Source organism: Adiantum capillus-veneris, chromosome 14 (assembly GCF_014529385.1).
Source record: "Adiantum capillus-veneris isolate H3 chromosome 14, ASM1452938v2, whole genome shotgun sequence".
Lineage (NCBI taxonomy): Eukaryota > Viridiplantae > Streptophyta > Polypodiopsida > Polypodiales > Pteridaceae > Adiantum > Adiantum capillus-veneris.
This window is the reverse complement of record NC_140944.1, coordinates 32501737-32517880: the sequence shown is the minus strand read 5'-3', so window position 1 is coordinate 32517880 and position 16144 is coordinate 32501737. Positions and strand designations below refer to the sequence as shown.

The following is a 16144-nucleotide window of genomic DNA, read 5'->3' as shown; positions in this document are numbered from 1 at the left end:
TTACATTGTTTCCATATAGCTTAACACCAACAATGTCCTCTATCTTGCACAATCGGATGACACCGCAAAAAGACTAATCACCCCCCCAACAATGGCACATGAGCGCTTGGGCTATTGGCTTATGTGAACTGATGTGAGCTCTCCCTATTCGTGGGTTACATGGTTCGAACCTGGACTCCGCATGTCTCAATACTGACACGAGCCTGTCTCAAATGTCTTGGTGACCTCCTTTTGCATCGGAGATCGTGTTATCTTGCTGCAGACGTTGTGTGCAACACTAACCCCACAACCACCTATATCATCTTAAAGGCATGCTCGTTGCGCATCATTTGCGCCCCTTGATTGCTGCTCAAAATTATCCATTGATGTTGAAGAGTCATTCTGTGTAAGTTAAACGTACCCTTACTGGCCCCTCTACCCCTACATGATCATGTGCACTTAATTTCTAGAGTTCGTCAATGCTTTTTTGTATTTTTGGATGACAAATGAGAACAATTTTTCAATTTTGCAAACACTGACTAAGCAATCAAGGCAATATGCATACACAACCTATAATACACAAGAGTTATATAGTGTTCAATTTCATGTCTATTATTCTTTTTTGGCTTTCTAAAAGAAGCCTTAGAGGAGAGTTGGGTTACGCAGAGTTCAATGTTTTCAGTGATGATGATGAAGACTTACCTTAAATGTTATTTCAATTTTAAAATAGTAAATGGATCGTTTTATTTCACCTTTCATTTCACATCGTGACATGTCTTGACTTTAGTTGCATTCTATTCTTTTAAAATGTTAAAGTGAAGCTTCACCTTACAAAATTCTACACACACACACACACACACACACATATATATTTATTTATTAATTCATGTATATTTATATTTACACAAACACACACACACACACACACACACACATATATATATTGATGAGTTCTTTTTATTTCAATGCCTCACATAGCTTGAATTTTCGTGCATTTTATAATTTAATTCTAATCAATATTCGGGAAAGTCTCTTTTATTAAGTTGTTGTCGATCGAGTTTCCTCCTCACAAAGAAGCAAACCGGAAATACTAGCAAAAAATTAAAATTTGCATGATTTTGAAACTATTTTCTCACATATTTCATATGTTTTTCTTCCCTTTACCATGGCTTGCAACCTGCTAGTCTCAACTTTCAACTGGCTCAAGACTAAGCTGAGGCAATCCTTTTTTTTTTCCCAATCCTTTCCTGAACACTACTCCAATTGAACTCAACTTAATGATTTTATCACTTTTTTATTGTTGAAGGAAGCCACGCGTGATCCTTTCACTTGGTTTTTTTTTCGGTTTAATGTCCTCTATTTCATGTCAAACAGCTATAGCATAGCCTCCCAAGCAAGACTAGTTAAAACGAACACAAACCGTTGGTTCACAAGAGGCGGACAAGATGACGGAAGATGGTGTGTATTAATAGTGGATTGGTGCAGTGCAATTTGAAACCTTTCAGGAGTCTGGAAGTCGAATGTGTGTGTGCGCGCGCGCGAGAGTCTGGAGACACAGTGTCTGTGTGCCGGGGGCGGGAGGAGACGGATTCGGGAGAGGGAGAGATCAGGGGCATGATAGCGCACCCTTTACCCAGTCTGCTACACTTTGCATTTTTCTCATGCTGGAGATTTTGGGCAAGCTGAGCTTCCAAGCCCACCAGATACTGAGTTTTGAACAGTGATGGACACCTCCTCTTCAAAGAGCATCTTCTTGACCTGGAAAGATTTAAGCGTCAAAGTCCCAGCTGGAGGCAGCCATGGACAGCCTCGCTACTTGCTGCAGAACGTGAGCGGCTATGCAGAGCCTGGCTCCCTGCTGGCTATCATGGGGCCTTCTGGGTGTGGCAAAACTACTCTTCTCAACGCTCTTGCAGGTATCTGTGAGGGCTCCCTTCTGCTTCTTGGTGTATTGTGTGTTTGTGTGGTGGATGAAAGCATGTGCATGCATAAAAGCTTGACAAGCCATGCTCGCGATTGTGGTGAATGAAAGGGTCAGGATATGCATATGTAAGAATGTTTGAGGAGAGATTTGAGCTGATTGAAGAGGTTAAAGTTAGCTTTGTGTGACTATGATAGAACGGGCATATGCAGCATGGTATGGCTGGTTCTGTCTGTGATACCCACAATAAGTGTAAGTATTGTGATGTGACATGCAGGCCGCCTTGGCACCGCAATGGTTGACTCCGGCGAGATTCTCGCGAATGGCCGACGACAACAATTATCATTTGGCAACTCTGTAAGTGTGCATCTCTTGCTTGAAAAAATCTTGATTGCCTTGGCTTTATTGAGGCATTGCTTTCAATCATGATACCTTACAATGGTGCTTGAATGCATTGGAATAGGCCTATGTAACTCAGGACGACTCTCTCATCGCGACATTGACCACATATGAGACGCTGGTATATTCGGCCCATCTACAACTTCCTGACAGCATGAATTCCTTTGAGAAGCAGCAAAGAGTGCGAAACACTATGCGAGAAATGGGTCTACAAGAGTGTGCAGATACACCAGTGGGTGGTTGGTATATCCGAGGGTTGAGTGGGGGGCAGAAGAGACGTCTTAGCATTGCCATTGAAACCCTCAAGCAGCGTCCATTACTCTTCCTTGATGAGCCCACAAGTGGCCTTGACAGGTACGCACATTGCTCCTGCTGCCCATATCATACAGAAATTGTGATGTATTTTAAGCCATTGCAAATTGGCAAGGAGCTAGATGCAAGAGCATTTTCAATCCCTTTGCAGTAAACTTGCTGATTATTGCAATGAAGTTGCGAACGCACTGCTAGCATTCATATTTGGCCAGAGCAACTTTACCGTATATGTTCTGAAGTTGCTTATTTACAATGAATTTGTCAGTGCTTCCGCATTCCATGTTGTCAAGAGGCTCCGGTTGCTTGCCAAGTCTGGAAGAACATTACTTATCTCAATTCATCAGCCTGGTAGTGAGGTTTTTGAGCTCTTTCATCACTTGTGCCTGCTTTCTTCCGGGCAACCAGTCTACTTTGGTGAACGATTAAAAGCACAAGAGGTAAAGCCTTAATCATGAAAGAAGTGAAAGTTGTGGGGTGGCCAGGAGAGTCATTCAAAATGGTGTCTTGCAGTTTTTTGATGATGCCGGATTTCCTTGCCCTCGTTATCGAAATCCCTCAGACCATTTCTTATGGGTTATCAATTCAGACTTTGAAGAGGTATTATTTCTGTCTGTCAGGACATGACTAAGTCTTTTGTGACGTCTTATTCATCAAGACCAAGGCATGTGCTTTTCATGTGTGTCCCAGACAAAAGATGAGGAATTGGGTAGTGAAAAACTCACAAATTCACACAGAGCTCAGACTCTTATCAGAGCTTATACAAACTCAGATATGAAGAAGGCGGTAGCTATAACAATACAAAAAGTTTCTCAAAAGGTTGGCTTACATCAGTGTAGAATTTTTGTTGGAAGGGAAGCTCAGGAACCTCCTCCAAGTTATTCTTACACACAATCCCTACCATTACTTGCTAACTGAGGGAGAGTTGGTGAGTGGTGATAGCAATTGTGTGTAAGAACTTGGAGGATATTCCTGGGCTTCCCTTCTGACAACAGTAGGCTTAGCATTTGCCGACACGACGAATAAGTAGCATTTGCAGATCTTCTAGTGCATGATGTATGACATCATGATGTGTAATTGCTGACAGGCAGGGGAGCTTATAGGGAAAGGTGATGTTGGCAAAGCGAGCACCTTGAAACAGACCTTTTACCTTACATCAAGATCCTTCACAAACATGAAAAGAGACATCGCATACTACTGGTTCCGGCTGTTTGTCTATACAATGCTGTCAATCTGCGTAGGCACAATCTACTTCAATGTGGGCTATTCTTTTGATGCCATTCAGGTAAGAGGTTAAGACATGTGGTGTATAAACATATTTGCATGTATACAAATAAATGCTTACATCCATCCGTACACACTACATCCGGACACCCATTTGCTCATACATCGAGGCACCTATTTGTGCATACATCCGGACACCCATTTGCACTTGGCTTGTGTGAAACGACATAGTCACTAGATGCACATTGTTTACTTGCACGTAAATAACCTTGGGTGCATCTTGATGCAGTCATCTTTTCAGGTATTACATGAAATGATTTTTCTGAAGTGTAGGCAAGGGCTGCCCTGACGTTTTTCGTGACTGCATTCTTAACTTTTATGGGAGTCGTAAGCGTTCCATCCTTCATTGAGGATATGAAGGTACCATTTCTAATTAGTGGCTTTGCACTTGCTACCTGCTTTTCTTTTGAACAAGGGTTAACTTAATTGTCCTGTAATTCAAGACATTCACTCGGGAGCGGTTGAATGGGCACTATGGTGTGGCAGTCTTTGTGATGGCAAATTTTTTATCCGCCTTTCCATTTGTACTATTGCTGGCTATCATCCCAGGAACCATCCTGTATACGATGACTTCCTTGCATCCGGGTTTCGACCACTTTCTATGCTTTATTGTGAGTCTCATAGCCACCCTTTCTGTTGAGGAGGCGCTACTTATGGCAGTTGCAAGCATGGCATCAGATTTTCTCACTGGGATGATTGCAGGATCCGGTGTCATGGTAATCCATAGTAACCAGAGAAAATGAAATCTTAATCTCTACTTAAGAAAAGCTATTAGCATAGCTCAGGCCAAGGATACTAATGTGGAGCTCTAAATTTTGTGGTAGGGTATGTATGTCTTGAACGGAGGGTTTTTGCAGCTACTAAGGAATTTGCCCAAGCCCGTTTGGCGATACCCCCTTTCGTACATGTCATTCTATACATGGGCAAGCAGGGTAATATAGCTTTATAGCTTGTGCAATGTCTTCTTTGATAGGGAAAATAGGAAGTGTGTGTGTGTGTGTGTGTGTGGGGCTGACTTCAATTTGGTCTCACAACGACATTGCTTGGAGTAGTGTGTGTGTGTGTGTGTGTGTAAGGGGCTGACTTGAATTGGGTCTGACAACGACATTGGTTGTAATGTGGAACCAGGCTTTCTACAACAATGATTTTCAAGGCTTGATCTTTGAGAACAATGTGGCGGGAGGCGCACCCTTGACAGGAGAGGAGGTCCTGAAGACAAGGTTTGATATGTATGTGGAATACTCGAAATGGTGGGCTGTTTTTGTGCTAATTTGCATGGCATTTGCCTACCGCGTCATATTCTTTGTGATAATTAAGCTGAGAGAGAGGCTACCAGCAGTCATCACAAAGATAAAAGGCGCGGCAAAGGACTTTGGTTGAGAGAGCATCCTCAGGAAGGTGTGTGGCACCACATGACATTGATGATGGTGAGGATGGGAAACAAGATCAACTCTAGTTCTTGGGGTCTCCGAGATGTGGAGGTTTGGGTCTCTAAGCTCTTTATGGCAGCACGAAGTATGTGTTGCGCATGTGAAGAGCTCAGAGGCTCACATCTGTAGGGAGCAAGGAGTCAATTGAGCATTTCAACTTCATAACCTTTTCTGTCAACTCAAATGTTGTAGGCAATGCATACAATTTCTGTCGACTCTGATTTCTAAGGATAGCTCACTGTTCGGGAAAAATCATTTTCACAAACATACAAAAATCCGTCCCAGACAAATCAGAACCGGAAATTTTACAATACTAGCCAGTATTTTTGCAAAATCAGACTATTTTCCATGTATTTTAAGCGGAATTTTCTCCTTCTTCCCCTCCCCTCAACCGGCTACTTTGATTTGCAATCGGCTCAAGGCTAAGCTGAGGCACACTTTTCCCGAACACTGGGATAGCTCGTATAGGAACTTGTCTTGCAAAACAAAGTGAACCTAGAATATACTTGAAAAACCTACACGCAGAAAAATTTAATTTTAACTTTAGTTCACGCTGGCATTCTAAAGCTAAGGAAGCCTAAAAGAAAGGAAGTGAATTAAAAGAGACTCGTTGACAGAACTCCAAATAGCAAACAAAAAATTTGGCATTACAAAACAAAGAAAAGAAAAGGAAGTCAGATTGTGCCCAAGTGATGGGACCGCGGAGGGTCCGCCAATTTGAAAAATAAAAATCCTTTCAAATGTGTAAGTCATGGGACTTTTCATTTCCTAAACTCACCCTTCACTTAATTTATTTGAGATGTTTTGAAAGTCCCATGACAATAAATTTCTTTTTTGAAAAAAGCGGTTTTTCATTTTCTAAACTGAGTTTAGGAAATGAAAAGTCCCACGACACTAAATAGTAGTATGTTGCACACATTTTAAAAAAGAGTTATTAAGCCGAATTACGAAAGATGCAATTGAATAACAGGATGGGCATAGGTGGCGAGAGCGAGGATGATACAACTAAGTAGTGCAAGGCCAGGGCTGATCAAGTGCACTCCAGGGCTGATTAACTTTTTTAATACTATGTTAATATGGTGTTACGTCAAGTATTGACGGTCGCTTGACTTGATGGTTAGTGCTCACATCTCCTCTCCCCACCTAGTCGCCAGAGTTCAAATCCACTTTTGCGTAACTTGAGGTGATTGATGTGGAAGGTTGGGAGTTGAGGAAAATCTTGGTGATGATTGAATAAAAAGTTTGGAAGTTGGAAGGTTGGTAACAGCCTGCTTTTTCCAAAAAAGAAACGTAGCGAACGTTTGACTCTGCGGTCAATGGAAGAAAAAAAACGAAAAATGAAGCACGGGGCGCAGCGTTCGTCGCTAGACGGCGAAGGCAGGAGCCCGCCTCTCACCTCTTGTGCATGTCCTACATCGCATAGTGATTTTTCTATAATGCACGACTCACCGAGCGGACACCAAAAAGGCATTGGTGTGCTGGATAGCGAAGAATGCTTCAGTTCCAAAATCTTGACATCTGGAATCCGATTAAAGATTAAAAATTGAAGAGAATTATTTTTTCAAAATTCCATATTTTACAAGAAAACTGATTATCTTACAAGAAATGTCACTCACTGTCTTTTCAAAAAACAATCAATTCTTTTCACAAAACACTAATCTAATCCAAGAGTAGAATTTCAAAAGATATCATACTAGTATGGTCGGTCGCCTTCGGCGGCCTGTCTCTCTCCCCCCCTCTCTCTCTTTATCGTGTGCAAAGGGATTTGTTTTTGTTTTGGACTTTAGCCTTCAAGTCGCACATTGCAACACGTGTGAAGGGCTTGCCCTTTCGTCATATTATGTTAGTAGATTGTGCTATCTTATTTCTCTTTAAAGAACTTATAAGAGAAAACACTTAAACTCATAAAACAAAAGGATCACAACATCACCTGAAATAAAATCTCATACTCATTTGGATTCGATAATAAAAACAAATCACTCCCTTTAGATAGTTCTTCCTTGGGGAATTGGTATGAAGAAATATGAAATAAAAGGGTTGAGTTGGAATTGGGAAAGTCAAGTATCAAGCAATAATAGTGCAAGCACCCTCACTTTTGACATGTTGCAACACTCTTTTTGCTCCACGTAACACCCCTCTTTCTATCATCTCAATGAACCACTCTCTATGTTGAGTTGATAGAGGTTGAAAGTCATATCTTGTAAGACAACAACGAGGAAAGGCATGGCATTGGACACAATGCTCTAAGACAATGACATGTTCTTCACTATCCAAAACTTGAAAAGAGTTTTTATAAAATTGTCTTTTATACTTTAGCCAACGATCCGTGGTAAAATAAGTAAACGAATTCATTGCCCACATGTGGCTAGAGTCAGTTGATACAACTTGGAAGCATTTAGCCCATATACACTCGGCTCGTAATTCAAAAATTAACAAATTATGTAAATTTGAGGCTATATATGTCCAAGTTGATCAAAAGAACATCAAAATTTACAATAATGGCTCATAATTGTAGCTTCGGGGCTCATAGGTTATCTATGAAGCTAGCGGTCCCTCCCTCCTTCAGAGTGTCGTTCACAACACATCTACTTGTTGGCGAGTAGTATGTGGGTTGATGTGCTTTGTTTCTCTTCTGGAGCTGCTCTACTATTTTTTGATATTTGTTTCAAAGCTCCCTTTCTGCTACGATGATAAAACACATTGTCACCTTGTTTTCCCTTCCATGGCTGAATAGCTGATGAATCTTGCTCTAAGGTTGAAGAATACATGCCCGAAATCTTTAAGTGGAATGTGAAGAAGCCCGTATAAAATGCTTCTTCGAAAGTCTGCATATAGTAGGAAGGTAGAAACATAAGCCTCACATACAATCTGAGCACTTCATATGTGGGTTGGCTAGATAAGTCATAACAAAGGTCTTTGTTACCCTCTAAAAAGGAAATCCTTGCAGTGTTGGCGTACTCAACCTCCAAAGGTCTTGATGCAAATGAGCATCATGCGAGAAATCTTAACGAGCCTTATACACGTTAAATTTGGTATTCTTTAGAATATTTGTATGGCTTCTGTTAGTGTTTTTACCATATATGCTTTAGAGGCTTGTCGAACAAAAGATGATTAACCCATGTTGGATTCTTTTTCTATAAAACTTGCCGACTAGCTTGAAACCTATGGTATAGAGCACTGTGTAGGATCCTTTTTGATTGCTTCAAAAAATATTTTGTGTAGGATGAGATACTAGGATATCTTGACAGCCAAATCGTCCTCCAACTAGGTTGTGCTAGAGTTGTCTTTTAATCCTGTTCCTTTAGCAATCTTTCATTCATCTTCACAATAGCTCAAACTTAATCAAGGGGAATGGTAGGGATTGCAAGTGTCAATCTTCTTGGGAGTTAACTGGGTCACATTGAGAGAGTTGAGAAATCTTGCTTTTCATTCATGGCTTCCTACTAGGTTTGCTCAATCTCTTCAAGGATATTCTCCTTGAGCTCTCTCTCAGATGTAATGTTCAAGCTTTGAGGTACATCAAAAGTGCTGGCTTCAACTTCCATAAGAGCTATTTTAGTTAGTGTAGTTGATCTTCCAATGGACTCCTCGGCATTGCGAAAATTGAAGAGCTTCGGAGTCACCTATTGACTTTTGTTGCTACTCTTCTTCAGTGTCTTTTCATATCTACTCCACATCTTCCATCTCGTAGAAGGGTGGCAGTCCCAATCTTCTGTTAACCTCCATAGTTCTCGATGGCTTGGCCCCATCATGGATGTCTTTTGGAATTAGTTGGAGCTCTACTGCTTGGCTGTCTTCTCTTCTAAATTTTCCATGGAACATGGCTACCCTATGTTCTTCAAATTGGATTTCTGCCGCATACATCTTCTTGGCTATCCTGATAGAGTCTTCTTTCTAGTTGGTAGGGTGGAAGATCTTATAGCTTCTACTTCATAGTCTTCCTCTTTTGGGTTGTACTTGGTGACGACTGCATGAAGCTTATAAGGCTGTAAGCAAGTTTTTTGCAAGTTAATCGCATTTCAGAGTCCAAAATCATTGCAACTCCATTACTTGAGCTTGAGATTGCCAAATTCACTTTTGATGCTTGTAGATCATTACTAGAACATAGTCAAACATGTTGCAACTAAATTATCCAACTTTGAACAAAAATTTCTAGGTCTAAAAATAATCACACTTATTATCAAGGGAGTGATTTTGGCATGAAAATACATATTTGGAATATTTCGTGAGTGGAAGGCATGATGAATAGGAAACATCCGAGTTTTGAAAGGTTTTGGATAAGAGGAAAACAAGGTTTAGGTCGAATTTTGAAATACAATCTCTAAAAGATCTTACTAAGGGATTGAGGGTTCACTTTCTTTCAAACCTGGGGGTGTATGGGCTCATGATGGCACACTATATCTATGTGGGTGACCAAAAAACATGAAAAGGGGCTTAATTTAGCCAAGTACATAATAATTGAGATAATAATCTCAATTATTACGTAGATTCGTTTTTTTGTCAAGTTTTTGTAAGTTTGGCCCTACACATTGGTGGTATATGTCATCATGGAGATCTGATATGGGCATGTGTAAAATTGGGAATCTTCAAGTAACCCTTAGGTAAAAAAAGTGATTTGGAGCCTTAGTGCATTTATTGATGGCATGATGAATTGAAAATAGCAATTTGTGATTTTTCTTGACACATGGGAGGATTTTGAAAAAAAAGATGCAATTCTAGGCCTAAACATAATAATCACGATTATTATCAAGCATTAAATTTTCACCAAAATTGAATTTCCAAGCTACACACGTCATTTAGGCCTACTACATCAACTTTGGTAACTTTTGAACTTGAAAATTCTTGAATTGGAGTGATTCTCCCACTTTTGTCTCTAATGCTTATGTATCGACCTTGAATCCTAACAATGATGGCCGTGATCACTTTTGAGTGCTTGTACTTGTTCAGTAGGTTTTGTAGACCTATAACCCTCAGGACTAAGTGGCACGGGCATGGGAGGGTGAGATCTACGATCGGGGGATTGTGGGCCGTAGATCTGGAATGCGGGTACCCTAGATTACTTTTGTAAAAAGTAAACTAGGGTACCCGAGTTTTGAAAGTAAATTAGGGTACCCGAGTTTTGAAAGTAAACTAAGGTACCCACGTGGGTTTTAAATCCGTGACCTCACCCATGAGAGGCGCACACCCTAACCACTACGCCATACATGCGTTGTGAAACGTGAGAATTTTAATTTACTTATAACATGTATGCACAAGGACGACAATCGAAAGTAATCTAAGGTACCTTAATTTATTTTTTAATTATAAAAAGTAAACTAAGGTACCTTAGATTACTTTCGGCGTTGCCACTGGGATCTACGACCCACAATCCCCCGGCCGTAGATCCCACCCTCCCATGCCCGTGCCACTTAGTCCTGAGGACCTATAACATAAAGTTTGGATTGGTTTGTCTCTTGACTCCTAACAATGATGGCCGTGATCACTTTTGAGTGCTTGGCCTTATTCAATAGGTTTTGTAGACTTATCATATCAAGTTTGAATTGGTTTGTCTCTATGGGTTAAAAAATGACTCTTTGCGCACCTTTGAACGTTTGTCTAATGTTGAGGACATCATTCAATAATGTCCCATGGTCTGATCACTTAGGTACATTGTCTATATACCCTATGTAGAAGCCTCCTAGGAAGTCATATCCCAATTTTGACATTTTGCAAAAACCTAGATTGTTATGTAGGCACCCCCTAGACCCTTGCCAAATAGATATTTGGGCCTATATAAGTGTTCTATGGGTCAATGTTATGGACCTATTCAAATTTGGTCCGATTTGGTTTAATGGGCCAATCACTACCGTTATTTTTGCATCTTTCCACTCTAGGGAGGCCCTGAAGGCCTAGGGATTTTTTGATCTATCCATTTGTCCATACCAGAACGAAACAAATTTTTAGTAGGTTAGGAACTCATCTCTCATGTTTGATACACAATAGTGTATGGTGGCATCCACTAGAAGCTCAATAAAACAAGAAGAAATCGGTCTCCAAGAGCTCTTTTTAGAAGGTGTTGAGTGGAAATGAGGCTAGTTTTGGTAAACTTAGTATATACATACTTGGACCTAGTAGTAGAAGATTATCTCTCATACCTCCCAATTAGTCTTAATAAGTTGAAAAATTCGCTAAATCTTGTCTCAATAAGCTGTAAATTTCACTAAATCTTCTCATTTGGACTCTATTTGCCCAATTTTTGGAAAATTTACAAAATCAGATATCGTTGGCCTAATTTGAGCTTCCAGTCTCCATCGTCAAAGTTGAATGAAATTTGACATGCTTATCCATCTTCTTGATAACTAAGCATAAGAACATTTTCTATTTCTATTTTGACCTTGTTATCAAGAAAAAATCTAAACTAAAAAATAAAAATACAAGCCATTTATTTACCAAACACACTTAAGTACTACACTTGGTCAAGTGGTTGAATTTAAGTGTGTTTAGTAAATTATTGTATGTTGACATGGTTGTAATTGCTACGAACGGGAGCACGAAGAGCCCTGCAAATATCAAGATAACATAATGCAATTCATGAAATTGACAGATCTGCATACCTGGCACATCCACAAGCACATAATTGAAGCTATACGTGAACGAAGAAAAACAGAGAGCGAGATAGAGTTAGGGAGTGCATGCATATGCACCTCCTACAGCGGAGTGCTTACACCAGCACGGTGAGAGAGAAGAGAGGAGTGGAGAGAAGAATGGACGCAAGCACTCAGTGCAATCTCCCCACGTGCAAGAGTGAGCATTCCCTCTTACACGTATTTATTTATAGATTCTTCAATGCTAAAAAATGAATACACATTGGCTAACCGGCCATAAATGGCCAAAGCTCATAAAGAGCACTTGACTAATAAAAATGTACATAAAATATATATCTTGTGCCCCATAGCTTGGTTAGCTTTTTCCATCTGTCAGCTGCAATAAATAATTAAAATATCAATTTCCATTACATACCTCTCCATTAGAAAGAAATTATCTCAGTTGCGAGGATAAGTATCTACAAATCATACTTGTCCAAAAACAATGATTAGCATTTTATGGAAAAAATATCATGTCTTGAAAGAAAAATGCATAAACTTAAACAATTTGCTTATGCCTATCTTCGTCCACATATTGCGTATTCTAGTGTCCCATATCACTAGAATAAGAAATACATGTCATATCTTGATGTATCAGGATATCATTGGTCACACTCATCATCAATTTTCATTAATTTGAAGTCCAATTTCATAAACACTGTCGTGACTAGAATAGATCATATACCAAGTCCAAATCCAATTTCAAATGCAAAATATAAATAGGAATCCAAGTCATTTTCATTATATACACCGGTTACCAAAATTGTACCAGCTACAGTGGTGGCCAGCCACTACAACATGATTTTGTGATCGGTGTTGCTTAAATTGGTGAATCTACACCAATGAGACGTGCTCTCTCAACCGGCAAATCTGTACTAATGCTACCTATATCAACGAATCCGTATTTCGTTTTTTGCTGCCTAAATTGGCGAATCTGGAGCAGTTAATAATGCTTCTATAAGTTATTGTTGTGCTGCCTAAATCAACAAATTTGCACGGATAGATAGTGTTGCCTAAATCGGCGAATCTATGCCAAGATGAGAATCACTCTATACACTGCCTAAATTGGCAAATCTGTGTGTACGTTTCCAATGGACTAGGCGAGACATAGAAATTTCAAAACAATTACCTAGTACCAATTTGGAGTAGGTTGGAATCTTGAAGTATGTACCAAATCTTGACGATCATCCCCAGATAAATTGGAGGATATATTGCAGATAAAAATACATATACCAGTGTGTACGTGGAGAGAGATACAAGCAGGAGAGGATTGCCACTATCAAACTCGCACCAAGTATAGTTAAGAATTCTAAGATATGTTAAGTTTGTGTTAATAATTAAGCATGAAATAAAACTAGGTGCCATCTTGTTTAAGGTAAATCAATACATGTCAATGGAAAAAACATAAGCAGAATAGCAATGTGGCTTGACGTGTAAAAGTGTGTGATGGCATCGTTGCTTGTTGTAAAGTGCTTGGCTACAGAGTTGTGAGAATATCTGGAAGGACTCTAATATGGTAGCATTGTAGTTTATCTTTTTTTGCAAAAGGAAAACTCAAAGACAAAGCACTAAAAGTAATTTTAATTTTGTTAAATTCAACAACAATTTAAGTGCACACTAAATTCATTAATATTTAAAAATCTAATAATGATAAACAAATTGGGGGTTGGAGTTGAAAAACAGGAATTTTGAGTACAAATAAGCAGACAATGAAAGTGTTGTTTACAGAACGGTTTACAAAGATGCGATAACCAGGGGATTTTTGTTTTATGTCAAAGCTAGACTAAGCTCTTTCAATAACTACAATTGAAACATTAATCATAACATTGGTAATTAGGAACCATTGCACTTTTTACGTGTAGTAGTTCTCTAACTAAAATACAAACATACAATTTACAAAGATCCATACCTGACCCCGTGAAACCCTAACCGTGTATATGATCCTTGAAGTATACTTAGGATCTTAGAGTCTAGTCTAAACTTGAAGACATGGATTACTGTGTACATACTTGAAGACAACAATAGAACGAGGTGAACAATTTATATTCTTTATACTGACCCCCTTGAGTGTAATTTTCATTGCGTTAGTAGCAAGCCCTTTGATGATTTCCACCTTGTTAGTACGGTGCTACATTGGTTGTGTGAGTTTGTGAACTGTGTTGGCAATATCGGGTAGGTGTAAGTTGTGTTTTTGAAGGTGAACTCGAGAGGACAAGGGTGTTGTGAATACCTTGAGCTATATAGGAGCATTGTTTTTTAGTACTAGGTGTCCTCTCCATCTTTTGGTGCCCCCACAAAGAGCACGTTGATTGCTCTTGAGTGGTGAAGAAGAATAGGTTTTTGCGTTGGTGGAGTTGGCGTCTTGGAGTTATGGTCCGATTTTCACAAGTGAAGAGAATCCAGATGAGTGGACTGCTGATTTTTGAATTGTATATGCCCTCACTGCAATGCCGAATGAGGACAACAAGATGCAAACTTTTTTGTTGGTGATGCACGGTAAAGAAAAAGTGTGGTATGAAGCGTTGGAAGGTGAGTTGAGGCAAGTTTGGCCGGCTCTATGTAACATTTAATGGCCTAATAACTTATGTGTAGCGGAAATTAGCATGAACATAGTGGGCATTTCATTAGAATAGATTCCTAATGAGAATTACAAGAGTGCTTGGTGGAGGGAGCAACAAAAAGCATAACACCTAGTTAAATAGCATTGACAATACTTTCAAAAGAGAGAGAAATCAAGCTATTGACAACAGTTGAGGACCGGATTTGCATGGAGCCTTTCCCCCCTCCAAAAGGCTTTGTATTATGGTTTCTCCCATCAAGAGAGACATTGTACAATACAATTCTTTGTGTTCCTTCAAGACTAGCTAGTGCAATGAAGATGGAAGCTTCATACACCAAGCAAAACACTTAATCAAACAAAACTTGAATTATCCCCGTTCTCAGACCCAAGACCTCACACACCTTCGAAGATGGTGAGAGCTAGCAGGGTATGAGAGTAGATTGAGAGGAAAAAGAAGTATCTTACGAGAAAGATGTACATCTCCTCACATAATCACTCATATTAGCATAGCTTAGCTTAGTAATTAGCTTGGTAGAGGAGGTGAGCATGCATTGAAGCTTGGCTCTTGGTTGGATTTGCATCCACATGCCAAGAGAGTGTTGATGTAGGCTTCTATCTCACAAGCTTGGAGTAGGTGATGAGCTCTCCATTAAAGCTTGGGAGGAGATAGAGTATTCTTCCTTCACACATGGTCAAGTGTGAGTGTGTGTGTGTCAATGCCAAGCAAAAATCAGCCCCCTCTCTCTCTTGGGCGAGCCCTAGCTGCTAATTAGGTCTGGCTTTTGCCTCATTGGACCTCCCCAAGTCAAGCCAATAGGTATTAAGCAGCATAAGTGATAGCCTTCTGACATGTGTCCCCCTTTCCCCTTTTGTGAGAGCTTTAGGTAATTAAATAATTAAACTAAACTCTCATTGGACCCCTTTGTCTCCTGGCCAATAGAAATCAGGCAAGCCATGGGGCTTCTGAATGCTCATTGGACCCTTTGGGAGACTGCCCAATAGTCTTCTAAGAGCCTTAATTCTCATTGGTTTCTTTTATTAAATGTTTTTAAATTAATTAAACTACATTTACTCTAGCTTAATTCTCATTGGTCCACTTCAAGGGTCTTCCAATAGGAATTGGGCACACCTTGTGGGCATCTGGCCTAGGGAGCTGACATGTGTCCCTCATTCCCTTTGTGTAAAGGGAGCCTGTGTGTGTGTGTGTGTGTGGCTTTCTCTCTCATCCCCTATTTTTGGGGCTCGCCCCCTCCCATGTAGGGATGTGCAAAGACTTTTAGGGCACACACAAAGCATCCAATTTTCCCTAGGGTTGACCTTTGGACACAACCTTTGAATTTTGGAACCTTAGCATTTTGGAAGTCTTAATGGGCTGAACCTTAGGGTCTTTTTAGCCCATTGTTGCACATGGCTCTTTTGCAGATGGCCCCCCCCTTTGGATCCCTATTTTCCCTCCTTTGGATCCCTATTGTGGACGGTCTGCTAGCTTAACCAATATTCTAGCTTTTTCTCCCTTGGCACTTCCCCACATTAAATGATCAGTTTAATATGAGAAAATCATTTAGGAGAATTAGATATTGATTATTATGACATTACCTCTCTCTTGAAATCATAGTCGTCCTCGACTATGGTGTAGAGG

The 16144-nt window shown here is 39.9% G+C and overlaps 1 pseudogene across 1 annotated transcript; it reads left to right on the top strand.

Annotated features, from left to right (window-relative positions):
- Positions 1–1500: 1500 nt before the first annotated feature.
- Positions 1501–5643, top strand: LOC147442186 (ABC transporter G family member 11-like; annotated as a pseudogene). The gene is made up of 11 exons (XR_015190282.1): positions 1501–1895; positions 2178–2257; positions 2364–2653; positions 2877–3048; positions 3122–3208; positions 3299–3427; positions 3696–3893; positions 4166–4252; positions 4336–4608; positions 4717–4824; positions 5021–5643. The product of XR_015190282.1 is annotated as an ABC transporter G family member 11-like (transcript).
- The last annotated feature ends 10501 nt before the right edge of the window (positions 5644–16144 follow it).